The sequence below is a fragment of the Buteo buteo genome, chromosome 27 (genome assembly GCF_964188355.1).
Source record: "Buteo buteo chromosome 27, bButBut1.hap1.1, whole genome shotgun sequence".
In the NCBI taxonomy this organism is placed as follows: Eukaryota; Metazoa; Chordata; class Aves; order Accipitriformes; family Accipitridae; genus Buteo; species Buteo buteo.
In genome coordinates, this window is record NC_134197.1 from 4,035,107 (window position 1) to 4,054,525 (window position 19,419).

The 19,419-nt window shown below is 57.6% G+C and overlaps 1 protein-coding gene across 1 annotated transcript in view; it reads left to right on the forward strand.

The window, feature by feature from the left end:
- The first annotated feature begins 395 nt into the window (after positions 1–395).
- The window catches only part of LOC142045407 (ATP-sensitive inward rectifier potassium channel 12), a 36,343-nt gene continuing 17,319 nt past the window's right edge, over positions 396–19,419 (forward strand). The window contains exon 1 of the mRNA XM_075058912.1: positions 396–1,528. The gene's annotated coding sequence lies outside the window, so the exon portion shown is untranslated. The remainder of the gene's footprint in view (positions 1,529–19,419) is intronic.

A 19,419-nucleotide genomic window follows, 5' to 3' on the forward strand; every position in this document is an offset into this window, starting at 1 on the left:
GATCTTGCGGGCGACTGAGTTTGGAGGAAGTCTAGCAGAAATTGCAGATGGTGGCTGGTTTGCATCTCCCTCTGGCTGGAAGCCAGCCAGGGTTGTGAGCCCACTGCAGCATCCCTCTGCTGCGGGGGGGGAAAAGGCTGCCGGAGCAGGGTTTCACTTTGACCCTCTCCAAAAAGGCCTGGCTGTTATAAGGACAGGGTGACCTGGAGACACCCAAAGCCTCCCAACTGGCTTAAAATAATGCTCACCACCAAGAAATAAACTTGGACTCCAATCAATCTTAAAAAAAAAAAAAAAAAAATTAAAAAAAAATCCCCGCCTGCAATAAAAAGAAGTGGCTTCAATTCCCAGCCCTCCCTCTGCCCCCGGCTCCTCTCCGCACACGCAGACCCTGCCCCTTAAGCCAGCCGAAATCGGAGCGAAGCCTCCGGGGACGCGGTACCCGCCATCGATTTTTCGTGGAAGGCGCCCAGAAAGAACGGTGATGGACTGCGGGGCCGCAACCCCCCGACCGCAGCAGCCGGCGCGGGGGAGCTGAGATGGATCCGTCGGGAAAGGGTTGTTGCTTCATCGCGGTTGTGGCTGTCGGAGCCAGGGCCGGGCTAGAAAAAGCAAGCGGAAGCCATCAAGGTGGAGGAGAGGAAGCGAGGAAGAAGAAGAAGAAGGGCCGAAGGACTCTGGCGAAGCAGCCATTAGGAAAGTGCTGATGCAGAGGTTCACTTGTGTCTACGGGCAGAGTTGGAGTAGTTGCTGTTCGCGGACAAAGGCGGTAGGAGGGAGTGGAGCTTTGTAGAAGCCGGAGCCTGTCTCACTGGGTGTCTGTGTTTCATTCCCTGTCAAAAGGCTGGGAGCTGGGGGGAAAAAAAGCAGGGAAGCGGCGAGCTGCAGCGCTCGCTCAGGATCAGATAGCAAGAAAACCAATAGCGGAGAGAAAAAAAAAAAAAAAAAAGAAAACCAACCCACATCAACCAACCAACCCACCCACCCTCCACGCTGAGGCTGAAACAGGCAGGTCCCTGCCAACTCCACAGCACGCAGCGAGCAGGGAAGAAGTCCACCCTCCCCGGGCAGGAGCGGAGTTGAGCCCGAAGGATATTTGATGACACTTTGGCGACGATGGGTCCCCCAGCATCTTCCAGAGCCCATTTGAGGGTGAAGGCTCTGAAAGCGCAGAGGGAGTTTGAAGCTAAATTCACCTGAGTCTGGATCTCTTGGTCGTTGGGATTTATCTTTTTTTTTTTTTTTCTTCTCCAGGGGGTGGCAGGGGGAACCAAACCAAGAAAAAAACGTGGTGGTTTTTTTTTTTTTTAATCTCCCTCTTTTTGTTTGTTTTTATTTAATTTTTTCTTTTGGAAGAAGATTTTTTTTTTTTCCCCCCTGTGGTTGGAATGGAGGGGTTGGGTCTGTGCCTAAGAAGCAGCAGCCGAACGTCGGTCCTGGGAGAAACCCGAGTGGATCTGGGGTCCCCCGCCAGCTAACTCTCCAGGACCCGCAGCCCCACGGCCGGGGGGGCTGGATGCAGTGAGAGGTAAGTGACGGCTCCGGCGTCTGCCTGCCAGAGAGCCGGCGCGACAGCTCCTCCGCTTCTCCAGCTCCGTCTTAATCTCAAGTCAGAGGCAAAAACAGCAGTCTCATAGTGAGTCAATCACTTCCACCTATTGCAGCCCTAATGGAGAAATAAGACGGGGAAGTTTCGCAGCGGCAGCCTCGCGGGTGAAGTTCCCCCCCACCCCCTTTCGCCCCCGTGCCCGAAATGCCAGGTTTGGGAAGGGGATTTTGCAAAGCTGACCGCCGTCACCGTACCAATGCCACGGGCCCCCTCCCTCCGTGGCCGATGATGAGGGTTTGCTGCTGCCTTTCGGGGAGTGCCGGTGCCTCGCTGGGCTCCCGCTCGCCTCCGCTCGCTTCTGCTCGCTTCCCCCAGCCAGCTCGCTTTCTCAGCCAAAACTTTTGCACACCGGCTGGTTTTGGAAATGCCCGTGCGGGTTATGCCCCTATGTACGTGCGCACATGTGGATGCACGCTCGCGTGACCCTCTTATTCCCGGCTGCCTGGACTCGCCTGCCCGTGCCGGGGGTGAATCCAGGAGCTGCTGGGGGGGGGGGGGGTGCGTGTGTGTGCTTCGAAGGCAAACTGCAAAGCGCAGGGGGAAAAAAAGCAAAGCAAGCCGACAACGACAGCAGCAGCATAATTGCATCACTGTAATAGTATCGGCGCGGAGCGTGAGCCAGGCTAGTAAAATTGTCCAGAAAATGAGCTGTGCTAAAGTGCCTCCAGTTAGCAGCACCTGCACGCCTTCTCTGGGTGCTTGAGGCTATTTGTATTTTTAGAAGTCTCTCTTAATTATAGAGCAAAGAGTGTTAGAGGGAAAATGGTGTGTATTTAGCAGCATTTGTTCCCAGACAGTTTTTCAGTGAATATGAGCACAAAATCACCAAATAGGGGTTTTTCTCCCCCGCTCCCTTGTGATTTTGAACCACCTGTTTTGCAGTGGTGTCGGCAAACGAGGGCTGGATTTTTTTTCTTTCATGTTCTTAGAAAGCGTGGCGATGACTTTGCTTGCATGCAAAAAGGACGGGAAGCGATCCCGTTGCCTTCCCACGGCCCCCTCTGCACCCCGGATCAATCCCGATCTCATAAGGGCTGTGAGACCTCCCTGCTCCCAGCCCAGGGGTGACACCAGTGGGGACAGGGGACTCGCATGCCGGTGCCAGGTCTCCTACAGGCACCAAAGAGCTGGGGATGTTTTACAGCTCACTGCGAAAAAAACCAAACCCTGCAACAACTCGTTTTGCTTCTATAAAGCTCCTTCCCCTCGTCCCCTTCCCCGCAAAACTTTCCGGGGCCTTTTGTTCTGAACAGCAGGTGAAATTCCCTTTGTGTGAGCACAAAGCAACGAAGCCACCAGAAAATAATGAAAACAAGACTAAATAAAAAAAAATTAGAAATCCTTGCCTGCTACTTTCAGGCCTGGAATAACAGCGAGCGTTCCCATCCGTGCCGGATAGCCTTAATAAAACACCGGCTTTGCTGGGGAAGCCACCTTAAAGGCCACTTTATTTCTTGCCTCTGATCTACGACACACTTTGAAATCCTGTATCGCCTCTGCTGCTCTTTACCCAGAAGAGTTGCTTTACCTACAAAGTCAAGGTGGATTTTTTTCTGAGCCCTGAAATGACCCCGGGGGTTACGACGAGTCCCCCGGGACCAGCCGGGGTGGGATGACGGTGTTTCCCCCGGCCGTACGGCACAGTGCCGTGGTGCTCCGCGATGCTCCGGGCACGGTTGCGGCTCTCCGTGGGTTCCCCCCCTCTCCCCGTCGGCTGGCTGAGGCTGCAGGGGCAGCTTCACCGGCAAACGCGGTGGGAACCGTTCCCCGCTGCAGATAAACTTTGGAGGAGCTGTCGGGGGAACCGCACGGCGAGCTGAAACCCGGCGTTTTTCTCCCCAATCGGTGTCAGGTTTTTAGGGCGTAAACGGGCTTGAGAGACACGGGAGCCTCACCCAAGCTCTGCGCGGGTGGGAGAGAGGATGGGTTGGCAGTTTTGAGGATGCTGTCTCTAGAAAGAGCGGGAGCGCCGACACCGCGAGGGATTGCTGGGGGGACGGATGCGTCCCCCCCTTCCCGTCACCGCTCGGGTGCGTGGCACGGAGTGGGCACCTTATGTAAGCCGCGATGGCAGCGCCGTGTCCCGACCGTGCCGTGCCATCCCGCTCCGCCACTGCCAGGCCCCGTGCGGCCTCGGCCACTTCCCTTAGCCCCCGTTTTGGGGGTCCCTTCTGGCTGCAGGTGCTGTTGTATCACTGGGGGGGGGGGGAAGCATAATTCCCCCACCGGCCGGGAAGGCCAGGGTGGGGAACGGCTCCAAGCCCGGGGATTTGTCCATGGTTTCTGCAGAGTTCATGGGAGCATCTTTCCCGGCATTTGCTCCGGAATCCGCAGCCCTGGGGAGGTGGCACCTGGGCTCAAGTCCCTTTCTAGGCTCTTCTGCGCCCCTTGGCTAAAGCCCAGCCCCGTTTGGGTTCGACAGTGCAGGGCAAGGGCTGGCTTTCGTGGACGAGAAAGGAGAAACGAGCCCAGGTTGCACCCGTTCCTTGTGCTGCCGACTCGCTGCAGGAGCTGGGAATTGTCCTCCTCACCAGCTGGTGAAGGAGCTGTGTCCCTGTCCCAGATCATGAGCCTGTCCCTCCATCCCACCGGAGGGTCCCCGGGTGCCCCAGTGCCCACCCATCCGGCTGCCTTGCACCCAGCATGCCCAAAATGGAGGAAAAGAGAGAAAAAATGAGCATTAAGGGGCTCAGAGAGCCCCTGCGCCCCGGGGAGCGGAGCACGGTCCCGGCTCCACTCCAGTTTCTGAGTTGGGGTGGGAGGCAGAAAGGTGGGAGTGGGGTGGCAGGAGGCTGGGGGGGGTCCCAGTGCTGCTCCTCACACCTCTGGGTGACTGTGGGCTTGTCACCTCACTGGGACGTGACCGTCTTCCACCGTTCCTGGCTGGTTCCTAGCTTGTTCCCTTGTTCTAGCTCGGTCCTTCAGTCCCAGCTCGATCCTTTGGTGCCAGCTGGATCCTGGTTCCCAGCTCGATGCTGGTTCCCAGCTCACTCCCTCGTTCCCAGCTTGCAGCAAGGCAGGACTGCCGGTGGGCGACAGTTTTTTTTGCAAAGCTCTTTCAGATTCCCCCGTTGGACTTTTGAAGCATCTGGTATCACTATCTCAGCGTCATTATGAATTAATTAACATTAATTCCCTGTTCTGGTGTCTCCTATTGCCAGGAGCCTTAGCCTGGGCTTTTTTTTCTTTTTTTTTTCCCCAACCCCCAAACAGAAATGGCCAGATCCAGACTATACCTGGCAGAAGGCCAGAAAGAACCCACGTGGCTGGGGGGGGCCATGGGTTCCCCATCCCTGTCCCCATCCCGCACCTCGGTTGGTGATGCTGCCAGGCCCCCACCAGTCCATTAGCCAGGGTAGGGCTTGGTCCTGGGGGATCCCCGGTGCCACCGGCGCGGGGCACAGGTGCTTCATGGGTGGGTGATGCCGGCTGTGCCATCCCTCACCTCCGTTTCCCCGCAGGACTGCGGGGCAGGTGATGCCGGGGCTGTCCCGCAGGGGATGGATCTCCCCTTCAGCTCCGGGAAGCCCTGATCCTGGCTTTCCAGCCTGTGCTGGAGGCACCAGGGATGCTCTCCTCAAGGATGCTGACCTAGGGATGCTAGTGCCAAGGCTGCTCTTCCCAGGAATGCAGATCCCAAGGTGGTTGACCGCAGGGATGCTGTCCCAGGGCTGCTAATGCCGAGGATGCTGACCCCAGGAAGGCTGTCCCCAGGGATGCTGACCCTCTAGAGATGCGGGGATGGGGATGTAGCCATAGCAGGTGGATGCAGATTGGGAAAAAGGCCGGGATCCTTTGCCCCGGCTGCGTTCATCCCGCTCCATCAGTCGCCCCATGGGAGGCACAACCTGGGAGTTGCAACCCGGCCACGCAGCTCCATCCCTGCACCCTCGCTTGCACGGGTGAGTCCCGATAAAGTCGTGGCTGAGGGCTGGAGACGGACTCAGTGGGATGTGGGTGCCGCCGGACTCAGTGGGATGTGGGTCCAGCTGGACTCAGTGGGATGTGGGCGCAGCACCCGCCGCCTCCCAGCCCCATCCCACCCCACCGCCTGCCCCGCTCCCTGCCCCACAGCGACGCAACCCTCCTGCCCGTTTACGTCCCCCCTGCTGCTGCCCTCTGCCACCACCGTGTTGCCCCACGGCAGGGCCACAGCCACCCCAAGACCCCCCCCCCTACACCTCTTACAGCGTAGGCTGAATCCTTGGGGGGTCCCCCCACATGCTCCGCGAGCCCTGGGACTGAGGTGGGCTGGGGGTGGCATCCCCCGGGTGGGCTGGGGGATAACCCCGGTGTCCTACATCCCCGGAGCCCGGCTCGGGCTTACGTAACGGCCGTGCTGCAGTCTGCTCTGCTCAGCCGCCAGTGCCACCGGCAGAGCTGCAGCGCGGAGCACATCTCCCTGGATATTTGCTTTTTTTTTGGGAGAGGGGGGGGTAGGGGGACAATTTTTGGGGGATAGGCAGGCCCCAAGGAGGTGGCCAGGACCTGGAGGGGGTGGTTGGTAGGGTTAGGTGGGCATGAGGGCTGGGGTGTTTGCCCCCAGCCCCGTCTGTCTGGTGACCTTGGGAGCCAAAAATCCCCCCTCCCTGGGTGGCAGCACACTGCGGAAGGAAGGGCTGGGAAGGGGAGAGCTGAGAGCCCTGTCCCGGTCCTAAGCGAGGGGTCAGGTTAGAGACCCTGCTGGCATCCTCTGCCAGCCACGCTCTCATCTCTACCCTCCTCAGAGAGCATAGCCCCACTGTGCAGGTGGGGAAACTGAGGCAGGAGGCTGTGACCTCCCGTGGGGAGCACGTACCAGGGTCCTTCTGGATGGGGAGGAGGAGATGGGACATTACCAGCCCTTCGGATACCCCCAGGCTGGAGATGCCCCAGTCCAGCCTGAGCTCTATCCCCGGAGCTGGTGTCCCTCCTTAGGGCTGGCATGTGGGCGCAGGGACCTGCTGGCCCTCAGTGCAGCATCCTCGCAGGGATGCTCTGGAGCTTGCTGCTTGTGCCGTGACCCGGTGACACGGGGGGACAGCAAACCTCCCGTAGCACCTTTCCCACCCCCAGCTTGAGTCCCCCGGGAAGCAAAGGGTGCTGGAGCGAGGAGCCTGGGGGGAGAGACCTCAGTCTGGTGGGGGGCCAGCGCATCACCGTGCCTGACGGCTGCCGAATGCCGGGGTGCACCTGGGAGCTGCTCCGGTGTCGGTACCCACCGGGAGCCTAAGGGCTGCGGGTGGGCTCAGGGTGCTGGTAGCAGCCCCTGGGCTTGGGGTGATACTCGTTGAAGATCTCCCACCAGCCAAAATGTCATTGCAGCTCCGCTCCGGCAGGGATCCTGCTCCGCCAAGGCTCGCTGGAGTAGGAAAAGGGCTTGTGCCTGGAGGCACGCAGGGTCCTGGACCTTGCCCCGATGGTGACCCGGTGGGTCTCTGTCTCACCCCGAGGGTGCGGGGGGTCACCCAGTGCCATGGGGAGCTGGGCTGCTCCTCTGTGGTGCCTCACGGTCAGTGCCGAGGTGGCCTCAGTGGTGGCAGATGCCACCACCCGTGGGTGCCACCCGTCTGCAGGGACTCCTGGCAGGGCAGCGCGGACATCACTGCAGTGCTGCGGGAAAAAAAAACACCCCAGTATGATCCCGACACGAAAAATGTGGTGTCACCCACCAGTGAGAGCCAGGACATCCCACAGGGACCGAGTCCCCGAGACCCCCCCCCTCCCTCTCTCCCTTTGCCCCTCGTTCCCAGGCTCAATTGGCATTTATCCCAGGGGCTCGGTGGGACAGAGCCCAGCTGCCCCCCCGGAATGCTGCTGAACCCGTTGCCCTCCCCAGACACCCAGCTCCGGCACCCACGGTGCACGGCACAGGGATCCCGCACCCTGAAGCTGGGGGGAACCAAGGACGCCAGTGAGCTCATCCCTCCCGCCTGGGCTGGGAAAATCATTGCATTGTGCTCGCTGCAAGAGGCTCAAAGGCCTTTGGTTCCCTTTTAGGACGCGTCTGGAAAGGAGCCACCGAAACAAATGCCAGGAAAAATAAGCCTTCAGTGGCAGCTACTTTCTTCGTGGGTTTGGAGGGATCCAAATGCGGATCCCTTGCTTCGGGAGCCCTTTGGGGACACCCCCCTCCTCCAAGTGCTCAGGCTGCAGGGATAAACCTCCCCCAGTGCTGGGCAGCCAGTGCTGGATCAGGCCCTTCTTTTCTGAAATGCCAAATCTGGCCCTGCCGGGTGATTCAGATGTTTGGGAAAGGGGGGAGTCGAGTGCCGCTCTGGATCGTGCTGCCCTTCAGCTCCGCAGTGGCACAGGGGAGCCCTGGCACTGCCAATCCCCCCCTAGGGATCCGGGACACCCGGCGCAGTGGGATCCTGCTCCCCAGCCTTGGATGCCCCAGGGCCGGATCTGGCAGCGTGGTTCTCTGCTGGGCTGAGAACACCCTCCAACTCGTTACACACGGGGGCCAGCTAATCTCCATCTGACAGCGAGTCATCCTTCCTACCGCGCTGAAGGCTGTAATGACAATGTACTTAAAGGGGCTGATGAATTAAGTGCATCTTATAAATACATCAGATATTAAAATTCCCGTATAATTACGGTGCAACGGATTATGTGTGGTACTGAAGGGGAAGCAATTTAGCGAAGCAAAGGAATTACAGTTATAGAGGAGAGAGCCAGTGAAGCATAATTACACACAGCTCTGCTTTAATGGTGGTGTAAAGTGAGGGGCTGGTTTGGAGCTGCAGCGGGAGCGATGCTGAGCAGCACTGGGGCTCTGCCAGCACCGAGGGCTTGTCCGGGCTGCTGCAAGGGTTAAGGGGGGCGAGTGGGACCTAAAGAGCTTTGTGACGGGGACAGAGGGAGAGGGGTTTGCTCTTCTTCATCCCTTCTTCTCCTGGAGAGGAAAGCACCCTGCTCCCTGTGGGCTGGCTCTGGCCAGCCGGGTCTGGGGGTTTTATCCATCGCTCACCGCAGCACCCCGCTGCTGTCAGCGCTCCTGTGTGCATAGTTGTGTGTGATAGAGCAGTCAGCACTTGAGCAGATCAAAGATGAGAGAGTCTAATTCCTTTCCTTTCCTTTCCCTTCCTTTCCTTTCCTTTCCTTTCCTTTCCTTTCCTTTCCTTTCCTTTCCTTTCCTTTCCTTTCCTTTCCTTTCCTTTCCTTTCCTTTCCTTTCCTTTCCTTTCCTTTCCTTTCCTTTCCTTTCCTTTCCTTTCCTTTCCTTTCCTTTCCTTTCCTTTCCTTTCCTTTCCTTTCCTTTCCTTTCCTTTCCTCTTTCTCTCTTCTCCTCTTCTCTTCTCTTCTCTTCTCTTCTCTTCTCTTCTCTTCTCTTCTCTTCTCTTCTCTTCTCTTCTCTTCTCTTCTCTTCTCTTCTCTTCTCTTCCCTTCCCTTCCCTTCCCTTCCCTTCCCTTCCCTTCCCTTCCCTTCCCTTCCCTTCCCTTCCCTTCCCTTCCCTTCCCTTCCCTTCCCTTCCCTTCCCTTCCCTTCCCTTCCCTTCCCTTCCCTTCCCTTCCCTTCCCTTCCCTTCCCTTCCCTTCCCTTCCCTTCCCTTCCCTTCCCTTCCCTTCCCTTCCCTTCCCTTCCCTTCCCTTCCTTTCCCTTCCTTTCCCTTCCCTTTTTCTCCTCTCCTCTCCTCTCCTCTCCTCTCCTCTCCTCTCCTCTCCTCTCCTCTCCTCTCCTCTCCTCTCCTCTCCTCTCCTCTCCATCATTTTCCTTTCTCTCTTTTCTCTCTTTCCCCTTTCCCTTTCCCTTTTCCCTTTTCCCTTTCCCCTCCCTCTCAGGGTCAGTGTTCCCAGGCCCCCAGACAGCTGCAGGTGAGGTCCAGGCAGAGGCTGCCACATCACCCTATACCCCAGGTGTCACCGACCAGGGCATCCCATAGCTCACATCCTCGCTCCTCCATATTTTCCAGCGTCGGTGACGCAGCCGGGTCTCCCTGGTGCTTTCAGCCCCCCCCCCCCGAGGGGGTGCCACCCACACGGGGTCTCGGAGGAAGAGCGTCCCCAGCACGATTTGGCTGTGGGACTGCTGGAGCCAAGGCTTTTCTCTAACGAGCTGGTACAGGTTTTCTCATTAATTATATGGAGCGGTGCCATCATCAGAAAATTAAGTAGTGTTGTCCCAGGCTCTAATAAGAGTGTGGAGAAAGCGGGGCATGGGATGCTGTGCCGTGCCACGTGTGTGGGCACGGAGCGGGGCTGCGTCGAGGCACCCGTATGTGGGCACCAGCCAAAACCCTGCAAGTACCACTGACCCGTCCCACCACCACCCACAGTGCTGCCTCCTCCTCCTCCTCCTTCTCCTCAAAACGGCCGCGTGTCCCACAGGACCACCATCCCCGGCCACAGCCCACCCTCGGCGGGGAGACGGGACCGTGTGACGTCTGCCTTCGCTTTTGCAATGGCGCTTGTTCGCTAATTAGCAAAATCTGGCAATCCGCACCGTTCTCCCAGTCATTAATTATTATTAATTATTTGTTATGCAAATAAAGTTGAAGAGCACAGTACTGTAGGCAAAACAAATGAAAACAGTCCCGGCTCCAGGCAGTTTATGTAACGGCGGGTGAGTGGGCATCGCAGGAGTCCCCGGGGCCGTATAGCATCCATGCGCTGTCCCCTGCGTAGGGGCTGCAGCATGTCGGCATCCCCTGGGGTGCGGGGACACATCGATGGCATCAGTAGCGATGGGTGCTGCAGGGCTGGTGCCGGAGAGGGCTTCAGGGCTGCAAGGATGTGGGATGTAATGGGGAAAACAGTGATTTTTAGGGTCCTGGGGGATGAGGGCGATGGGGGGACCCAAGGGTGGAGGGGAATTCCATTGGCGACGGGTGGCTGAGGTGGGTGCTGCTGGTGGAGGCACAAAGGCGATCGCTGGGGTGGGTTTTATGGGTGTCGAGGGGGTCCCGGCCCACCCCTTTCCCTGCGGTCTGTCCCCAAGGGCAGCATTTGGGGAGAAGCTGGGATATTTCACCAAACGATGCCTTTTCAATAAGTGGCAGTTTCCTGTCTCCATCCTCCCAGCTGGAGAGCGGACGAGGCCAGGACCCAGCCGTGTATATGTCCCCCCCCCCCCGTCTCACTGCCTGGCCACCGACGGCCCCGGGGTGTTATTTTGGTGCTCCCCACCCTCCCTTTCCCCTCTACCTGGGGGTCTCTGCCCCATGCAGGGCTCCCTTCCCTCTGTGCTCCCCCCATGCCTCTGAGCTCGCCATCGACCCCAAATGCAACCACCCATCACATCCCCGCGTCCCGGAGCGATAACGCCGGTGGCACCGTGCCGCAGGGACACAGGCTGGCAGCGGTGGGGGCCCTACCCAAGTGCTACCTGGGGAATTGGAAAAGGAACCGAGAAAAAATGGAAATTAAAGAGAGGAAAGAATTAATAAGGATCCTGCCTCAACCACAATGGCTTTGTTTCAGGAGACCTGATACCACACGCTCGCTAATGCCCTTCCTCAGAGGCCTTTGGAAAGCAGTGGGGGTTTGGCGATGCTCAGGTGCATTTTTGGTGCTCTGCGGATGCAAGAGTGAGTTAGAGCTGTGCTTGGTTCCTGCGCAGCCAGCCATGTCCCCCTGCGCCCAGCGGCTGTCCCCAGCCGAGCTCTGCAGCCATCGTCGTAAAGCAACATCCCAGCAGAGCAGAGATTTGGGGTGAGAAATGTGTTTTCGCAAAGCGACGCTTCTCCTGCTGGGTGCTGCTGTGGGACCATGCCCTGAAACACCGGACTGCCTGGCTGGAGGGCTGCTTGCTCCCTCCGGTTAGGAAATCATCCTATAGTGGCTATATAGTGCACCCTGAATACACTGAACACAAGGCAACCTGCATGCTTAAAACAATCCTCTTCTGCCGTACACCAAGCACCATGCAGGTTGCCTGTATGTCCCTCCCCAGCCCCTGGTGTTATCTGCTTTTTTGCACTTACTAGATCCCCCAGTTACCACCCTGTAAGCCTCGTTCGGAGAAATCCTATATTTCCTCCATCCTGGGGTACTTGCCCTGGACATTTCTTTAGGGGGAATTCAAAGCAGGGATGGGAGAGAAGCGGGGCTTTGCACAAGCTTTGCTCAGAACTGCAGCCGATGTCCCACAAAACTCTCCCATTATTCCCGTGCCCAATGTCCATGGGGAGCTCAGCCTCTTTTCTTCCTTCTGCGCTGCAGGAATCAGCCCTGGTTGCTGCCAGGGTTATCTCCATCCTCCAGCTTGCTGCACGCTCTGCTAGTTCACCATTCCTCTGAGGGCTGGGGCTCGACCCTGGCTGGGCAGCACGTGCCCCCGCAGAGGAGGACAATATCTTTATTTTCCCACCGTCAGTAATGGGTTTGGAGATAAAATCTGGAGAAATATTGGGGACTCGCGGAGGTTCCCCGCCTGCTGCCGCAGCTGCCTGGCCATTCGTATGTGTTCGTGGCCTCATCCTGAGCCCGAGCCTGGGCCGGTGGCTGCCGGGGGGGCTGGAGCCAGATGCTTGTTTCTAATAAAGCTCGGCTCCCGCCGTGAGCCGCACTCATCCTCGCCCACTCCAGATGATAACGGCGGGGATGCCGCCGCCGGACGGACCTCGTGGTAAAAGTAAAAAGCAGCTGAAGGTGAAAGGACCGGGCTCCAGCTCGGCATCTCTGCGCCGGCCCTGCTTTGCCGAAATAAGGATGCTCCAAGGAGCCAAAAAAAAAATCTCTTTGCCCTAGACCTGGTCCCCGTGGGGGGGAACGTGGGGGCTGCGGGGGGCCGGAGGCGGCAGGCGGAGGGCCGGGGCGCTGCGTGGAGCGCAGCAGGAAGGAAACGCTCGGCGAGGACACAGCCAGCACTGCGTGCACGTCCTTACATATGTGCTATTTTCAGCTTGACGGGGAGCAGGCCAAGTTCTCCAACAGATTGAGTTTGGAGCTGAAATCCTCCTCTCCTCCTCCCCCCGCCCCTGCCCAGCACCCACTGCCTGCAGGCACCAGGAGTCCAAGCGCACCCAGGGCACCCCGCTCTGCCCCGTTCGGTCTGTATTCCCACCGGAGAGATGCACGCACGCTGCGCACACGCTCCCAGCGCCGCTGCCGCTGCTCAAACCTCTCCTCGTAGCAAGGCCACAGGATCTGACCCTGCTCGGGGCGGGCAGCGGCTCCAGCTTCTTCCCTTCCCGCTTCAGGCTGGTCCAGACACCGGCACCAGCATCCTCCCAAACCTGTCCCCGCTCCGACAGGGACCTGCAGCATCTTCTGCCTTTGGCTTCGCACACCCGTGCACGCTCCCACCTGCTCTCTCCTTGGTTTTTTTTGTCGAGCAGAAAAATATCCCTCCTTCCTCCTCTCCCCAAATCCCCCCTCCTGCCACCTCCCCTCTCCCCATCACTGCGACCCCTCCAGAAGTGCAGCTGCTTTTGCAGCCGTGTCCTCGCCCTGCTTGAAATGCAGGAAAGAAATCCATGTGCAACTTACTGTCTCGGCACCCTGTAATCATTTTGTCAGCCGAAAAGCACTTTTGTCAAACCCCCACAGGCAAACTGGGAGGGAATGGATTGGGGAGAGGCACCTGACACCACTCTCTGCTTTTCTTTCCCCCTTTGTTTCATCCTGGGTTTTGCTTTACGGGTGGGACGACTATTGGGTTTGTCTCTCTTTCCCTCTCCGGGTGCTTCGGTGACTGTCCAGAGCGAGTGAATAAGGAAAATGTTGCGGGAGAGCAGTGATGCTGGAGAAAATGCATCGCCAGCGGCTGGATTTGCTCGACAAAGTGCAATTACGCAATGGGAGGAGAAAGCTGTTGGGCTGGAGAGGGGTTTCCAGCCGGGACTAATGGAGCCCCAGGCTCGGTCACCTGGGATGGCCCCGAGAGCAGCCCCGGCCCCTTTTGGGTGCTGGGGGCCATTCAATGGCTCCTTCTGTCTCGTGCATGAGCTGCTCTGGGGGGGTCTCGACAGCATGAGGTTAATGTCACAGGTTTGCTCCATCCTGAAAGCAAAAAAAAATGGGAAGCAGCGGCTGCCCTGCCCAAACCCGGGAGCAATTTCTTTCTCCAGGGCAAGGTCCCTGAAGGAGACGTGTTTGCCCTCAATGCCGGCTCCGGCCGGGGGGGGGGTCCCTTTCTCAGCCCCTTCAGCATCCCCGCTGAGAGTCTGGGGTCACAGCAGCGGGTGACACTAGCCCTTGTCCCCCAGGAAAAGGGCCGAGGGTATCTCTTAGAGTAGGCAGGTTGTACGGCCTCGGGGACAGACTTTGCTTTACCCCAGCGTGGGGTTCCCAGGGACAGACGGACGGGGTCGGCGGGGGGCCAGCCTCTTACTCCAGATATGGGAACCTCAGATTTGGGCACCCCTTACACCGCAAGCCGGGAGCGTGGCTCTCCCCTCCTTGCTTTTTTTTTTTTTTTTTGGCTGGAGCTTGCCCGAGGATCGGGGCGAGCTGCCGTTGCCAGCCTGCGTCATGCGAGCACCACGGGGAGTTTGCACAGAGCTGATCCGTTCTCCCTACCCTTTCCGCTAATGAGGAAGCAAATGCCTGGGATGGCTGCGGCGCTGGAAGGTCAGAGCCATCGGAGCCCGACGGCCCCGTGGCTCTGCCCACGGTCCCATCTTCCGCACATCTTTCCCGTGTCCTTAGTGATGTTTTGGAGTGCAAAGAGGGGCTGGGAATGAGGTGCTCCATGGACATCTTGTGTCCAGGTTGGTACTGTCGGCTGGAAAAATGATGAGCCATAAAGCAAAGCGCTCGTCGAGCCTTGCCTAATGAACAGGAGGTCGTTAACTCGGCACGAAGTGTTTGCAGGTCTCGAACACAGAAAAAAAATCCCCAAACCCACTTGCAAATGCTGCTCGTCTAATTAGGGTACCAGGAAAGACTCATCCATTCTTCCGTGTCCGGTGTGTCCTCATCTGCGCACGTGAAATACGGGCCATCAAACACTCGCAGCCATCGTCACAGCAAGGCGCTCCCGTCCGGAGACAGGTCTTTAAATCATCCCCGAGCACTGGGAAAATTGCAGACAGCTCGAGAGCGGAAAATGAAAAGGCAAAATGTTGTTCCTGGAGCTTTTGCCCTGAATTATTTGCTCAGCTTTAATAATAAGTTACACACAAGCAGAACTGAAGTGGCTTTTTTTTTTTTTTTTTTTCTGGGGAAAACTAGTCCAGTGGATGCTGCGGAGCGGTGCCCGGTCCCCAGCTCCTCCAGCAGCCTTTGGGGACGGGAACCGATGATTGTCTAGGGCAAGAGGAAAAAAATAAACCCTCTTTAATGCGTTTCAGTGCAGTATCCAGATGCAGAAGCTGGGATTGAAGCTTTTCATTCATTTTTCTGGAGGCGGCAGGGAAAGCAGCGGGGGGGATGATCCTGCTCTGTTTCCTCTCTGCTGGCCCCATCGCTTCCATGGACTAATACCTGGCAGGCATCAGCAGGGCAAACTCTGGGCTGTTTTCTCTGCCTTATTCTAGGCTAGTTTGACTAAATCTAGTTTATTTAGGATGAATCACTCCAGCACTGCTGGTTGTGACCCGCTGGCCACTGTGCTTGCTGAGTCTCTGCAATTCCCCTTTTATTGGTAAAAACGAGAAGTTGCTTTTTCTGCCTTTTTCTCCAGGATCACAGATTGCAAATTATGATTGCCTTAAACACAGGCTATTTCACAGCTTGCTGGTGCTTTCGGGGATGGGATCGCCGGGTGTTCAGTGCCGGTGACTCCAGGAGCTAGGCCAGTGCTGTGTTGGCATGGTCCGACGGGCGCCTTAATTTAACTGTCCTTAATTTAACTCTCCCCTTTCTCACCTTCATCTTTTTTAATGAAGCAGAGCGGATGAGGTCTTGCCACGAACTATGCATTGTGTGCTGCACACCCTGCCCAGGGCTCTGGGTCAGTTTGATGTGCTGCTCACAGAAAGGCGATGGCTGGGCTGGATCCTGCTCCGCTGAGCTGTGATGGATCCCATTTTCTCTTGTGCTCAGTTCTACAGGGTCACACGGAGCATGAGGAGCTGTTTGCACCGAGTGCCCGTAGCTGAACCCATCTCCCTGGATTTCTTGGTTTCTGTTTGCTGCTTTTTCTCCTGTTTCCTTTCCACGGCGTTATTTATAGCTGGGCCAACTCTGCCCCCCGTCCTCCTCTCCCTCCTACTTCCCCAGGTGCTGCCTTGAGGAGGCAGGTAGCTTGTTCCCACCGAAGGATGCTGTCAGGACTTTGCCCAGGGGCACAGGTATAAAACTTCCTGCAGGAACAATTTGCTGCAGAAATTATGCTGAACTAGCCAAATTGGGCGGTTTCAGGGGAGCAACCAGGAGCGCACTGAAACGATCTTCCCCACTTGCTTCCAGCTCCATCCCATTGCTTGCGCAACCCAAGAATGTTTTGCAAGGAAAAATCTAAACTGCCGATTCTTCACCCTCTGGACTGGACTGGGACCTGATTTTGGCATTTCTGGCAATAGCAAAGTATCATTTTTTCCCCCCAGTTTCTTCCCTATGTGACTCCCTTAAAAGCCCCAAGGAGTCAAGCCGCAGCGTCTGAGACAGCGGAGGGTCTGGGCGCGTGGTGCAGGGAAGGCAGGGAGGTCTCCGGGAGTCCAGAGAGCAGCTCCGCATCTGCCTGGCTGCCGGCAGAACCCAGGCAACCTTTCCCCCAAATTGAAAACATGCTTTTAGGGTAAAAAAATAAACACAACAAAAAAAGTCGGTAGCTGCGATGCCATCTGCGTCTGCAGCATTGCACAGCGGGGACAAGCCGCCCGAGCAGGCTGCCGTGCACGGACCCCCCTGAGCACCTATGCCGGGTCGTTGAAAGAGGTGGTATGAGCCTTCCTCCTCCCTTCCTCCTCCTTGGAGAGGAATGTCCTGTTTCTCTTGGGAACAACGTATCTCCTTGGCATCTCTCTCTTTGGAAGCTCTGATTTCTTTTCCAACTGTGGCTCTCCAGCCTCAGCAGCATGTCTTGGATATTTTTTTCTCCCCACGGTCCCCCTCCCGTTGATCCCAGGGGGAAGGCTGGTTGGAAAACTCTCCGGCAGCCCTGGCTGGAGGGGATGAAGGGTCTGGGGCAGCGGGTTGCCAGTTCATTTGTTTTCCTTGATGGGGCTTCAAAAAGTGATGGGCTGATGGGTTTGGAGTCTCAGGGGGGCAATTTCCCTGGCAGCATCCAAGTTGTGTCACCTCTCTGCTTGGCTCTGTGACGACAGTGTTGATTTGAATTCTTCCAACTTAAGACTGATTTAAATGATGGTGAAGTTGGGGGGTGGCGTGTGGGAGTAGAGCACTGAGCGCTATTCTTTTTCGGTTGTCATATGCCTCCATAAAGACTTCTGCCTTGGGGATTTGCATAGATCCGTGGTCCAGATTGCGCTACAAAACCCACCGGTGGTCTGCAAAGCTATGGCAACGGCTTCTGCGCTGGCTCCCGAATCAGATGAAGCTGGAAAGTTTAGGTGTGTTTGCAAGTCCTCATGCCACGGCCGTTCCTCTTTGGTTTGGGGGCTGCAGCGGGGGCTCGGAGGGTGGCCGGGAGCCCCCTCTCCACTCCAGACCCACACCATTCCCCCTCCTCTGCAGCCCCATCCCCTAGGAGATGCCCGGCTGCATCCTATCCCGTCCTATCCTATCCTATCCTATACTATCCTATCCTATCCCGTCCTATCCTATTTATTCTATTCTCCACTGGCGTGTGCCGCTTTGCCGAGCGCTCCCAGCCTCGCACTCGAGACCACTCTAATTTGACGGCGAGGTGGTGAGGTCAGGGAAAAAACCCTGTTCTCAATGCTTTTGTGAAAAATAGGTGTTTAGGTAATGACCTCATGGAGAGGCAGAGTGAGCCGGTCTCCTACCAGCGAAACCGCAGGAGGCGGAGGAGGGGGATCATGCAAATGTCCCAGCCACAGGGAAAGCTTAATTCGGTGGTTGTAATCGCTGAGGACACGCACATCTGTAGGAAAGCAGGCTCCCTTCCTCGCACTGCTCCCAGAAGGGCTTGTTTGTTTAATTTTATCTTGCAGAGAAAATTATAAAAAGAAAAAAAAAAAAAAACCACACCACCCTGTGGTTTTGCTCAGCTGCAGCACAAAAACGCCCCAGCGGAGCCTGGAGAGCGCCGGGGACCGAAGCCCTCGCCTGAGCCCAGGTATTTCCATGGGGAAGAGGGGCAGCGAAGGGGCCGTGTGGTAGCTGGCAGCCCCGGTGCTCTGCGGGGACCCCGCTGCCCACCCGCGCGGGGCCAGGCTGGACGGAGCCGGCTGTAGGAATCGTCAGAGCTGCAGAAATCTGGACATCGCACTCGCCACTCTGCTCTCCCCACTTCCACCCCGTGCTGATCAAACCCCATTGCCTAGAGCGTTTGTATCCAAAAAAGAGGGAGATATTTGCCCTTTTGGAAGCTGGAGGAGGATGGGGATCTCGCTAGGGACCCCAGCCCGGCTTGCCTGGGTGCCAGCAATGCACTTTCTGACCAAGCAGAGTGGGCAAGGTTGCATTTTGGGGCAAAAAGTTGAGACCTTTGTGACGGTTGGTGCTTTGCAAGCTGCCATCTAAACCCTGCCATCGTCAGGGCTGGTGCGGCTGGCTAACATGGGAGCGCTTGTGCTCTGGTTTCAGTTCATTTTCTTCGCTATCATTAGTTTAAATTTCCGAGGAGCCTGGGCTTGGCATCAGATGCTGACATCCTTTAATTTAGCAAATGTAAAAATGGGACTTTTTCCAACTGGAGCGATTAGAAACGTCCCGCTCCATTCCCCAGCCGCGGTGTCGGGCGCTGGCCGGGCCGTCGCCCCGTGTTGTCAGCCACCCCGCTCCCCCCCCCCGCCGGCGTGACTGCGGCTGAGACCTCCCACACTCGTCACACGGGTGTGACGGGCCCATCATCACCATCCCTGCCCGCTGCTCAGCGCCGCCGAGAGCTGCCGATGGTACCGGCTGGCAAAGAGCAACCGGGGGGGGCTGGATGCAGGAGGGGAGCTTGCCGGGGGGAAGGATGGAGCCGTTCCCCCCCGTGACACCCCCACAGCACCCGCTGAAATCCCGTCCCCAGCAGTAACACCCCTTTGCCCTGACAAGGGCCTCCTCCACCTCTGGGTTTGCGTATAATGGCGCGTGTCCCCCCTAAGCTGCTTAATGAGGGTTAAGAGGCTAACGGGCTTATTACCAGCAATTATTTCCACAGCTCTGCAGGTGTCCCTGAAAACGGAGGGGGCCCCGCATCCGCCTGGGAGCATCCCGCTGCTATCGCTGCCAGCCAGCCTGGGGTGCCACGAGTTTGTCAGTGCTCAGCCGGTTACCGGAGTCAAACCGGTGGCTGGTTTTGGGATCTTTTTAACACCCTGTTACAACCATCCGGGCTGTGGTTTTGGTAGGGGAGTGTGTGTGTCTGGTGGCATCCCTATGGATACCTCCCCCCCCTTAAGGCCCCCCCTGCCTCCCTGGTCCCTCTGGCTCTGCCTCCAGAGCGGTTCTGCAGCATCCCTGGGCGGTCGCCTGGAGACGGCCGCGGCGGGTTGCCACAGCGACGGAGCCTTCGCTCAGCATCCCTCCATCCCTCCAACTCCGCTGCCTTGGCCGAAGTTGGGTGAGAGAAAAAAATCCCAGGGGACACCAGCTCTCACCCCCCCCCCCACCCCCAGGCTCCGGGTGGCAAGCACGGGGCTGGGGAAACTGAGGCACGGTTAGTGGACTTGGAGGCAGCTGCGAGGTGATGGAGGAGGATTTTGGAAGCTGCCTGTGTGTCTAATGGGGGCAAAAAGAGGTGGAAATGGGGCTGGAAGAGGGCAGGGGGTACCCGCAGTTGGTGGTGGAGGGGGGGTCAGCGCTTTTTGGGTGCAAGTGCCGGTGCAGCATCTCCGCACGAGTCCTCCCAGCAGCAGCGGTTGAGAG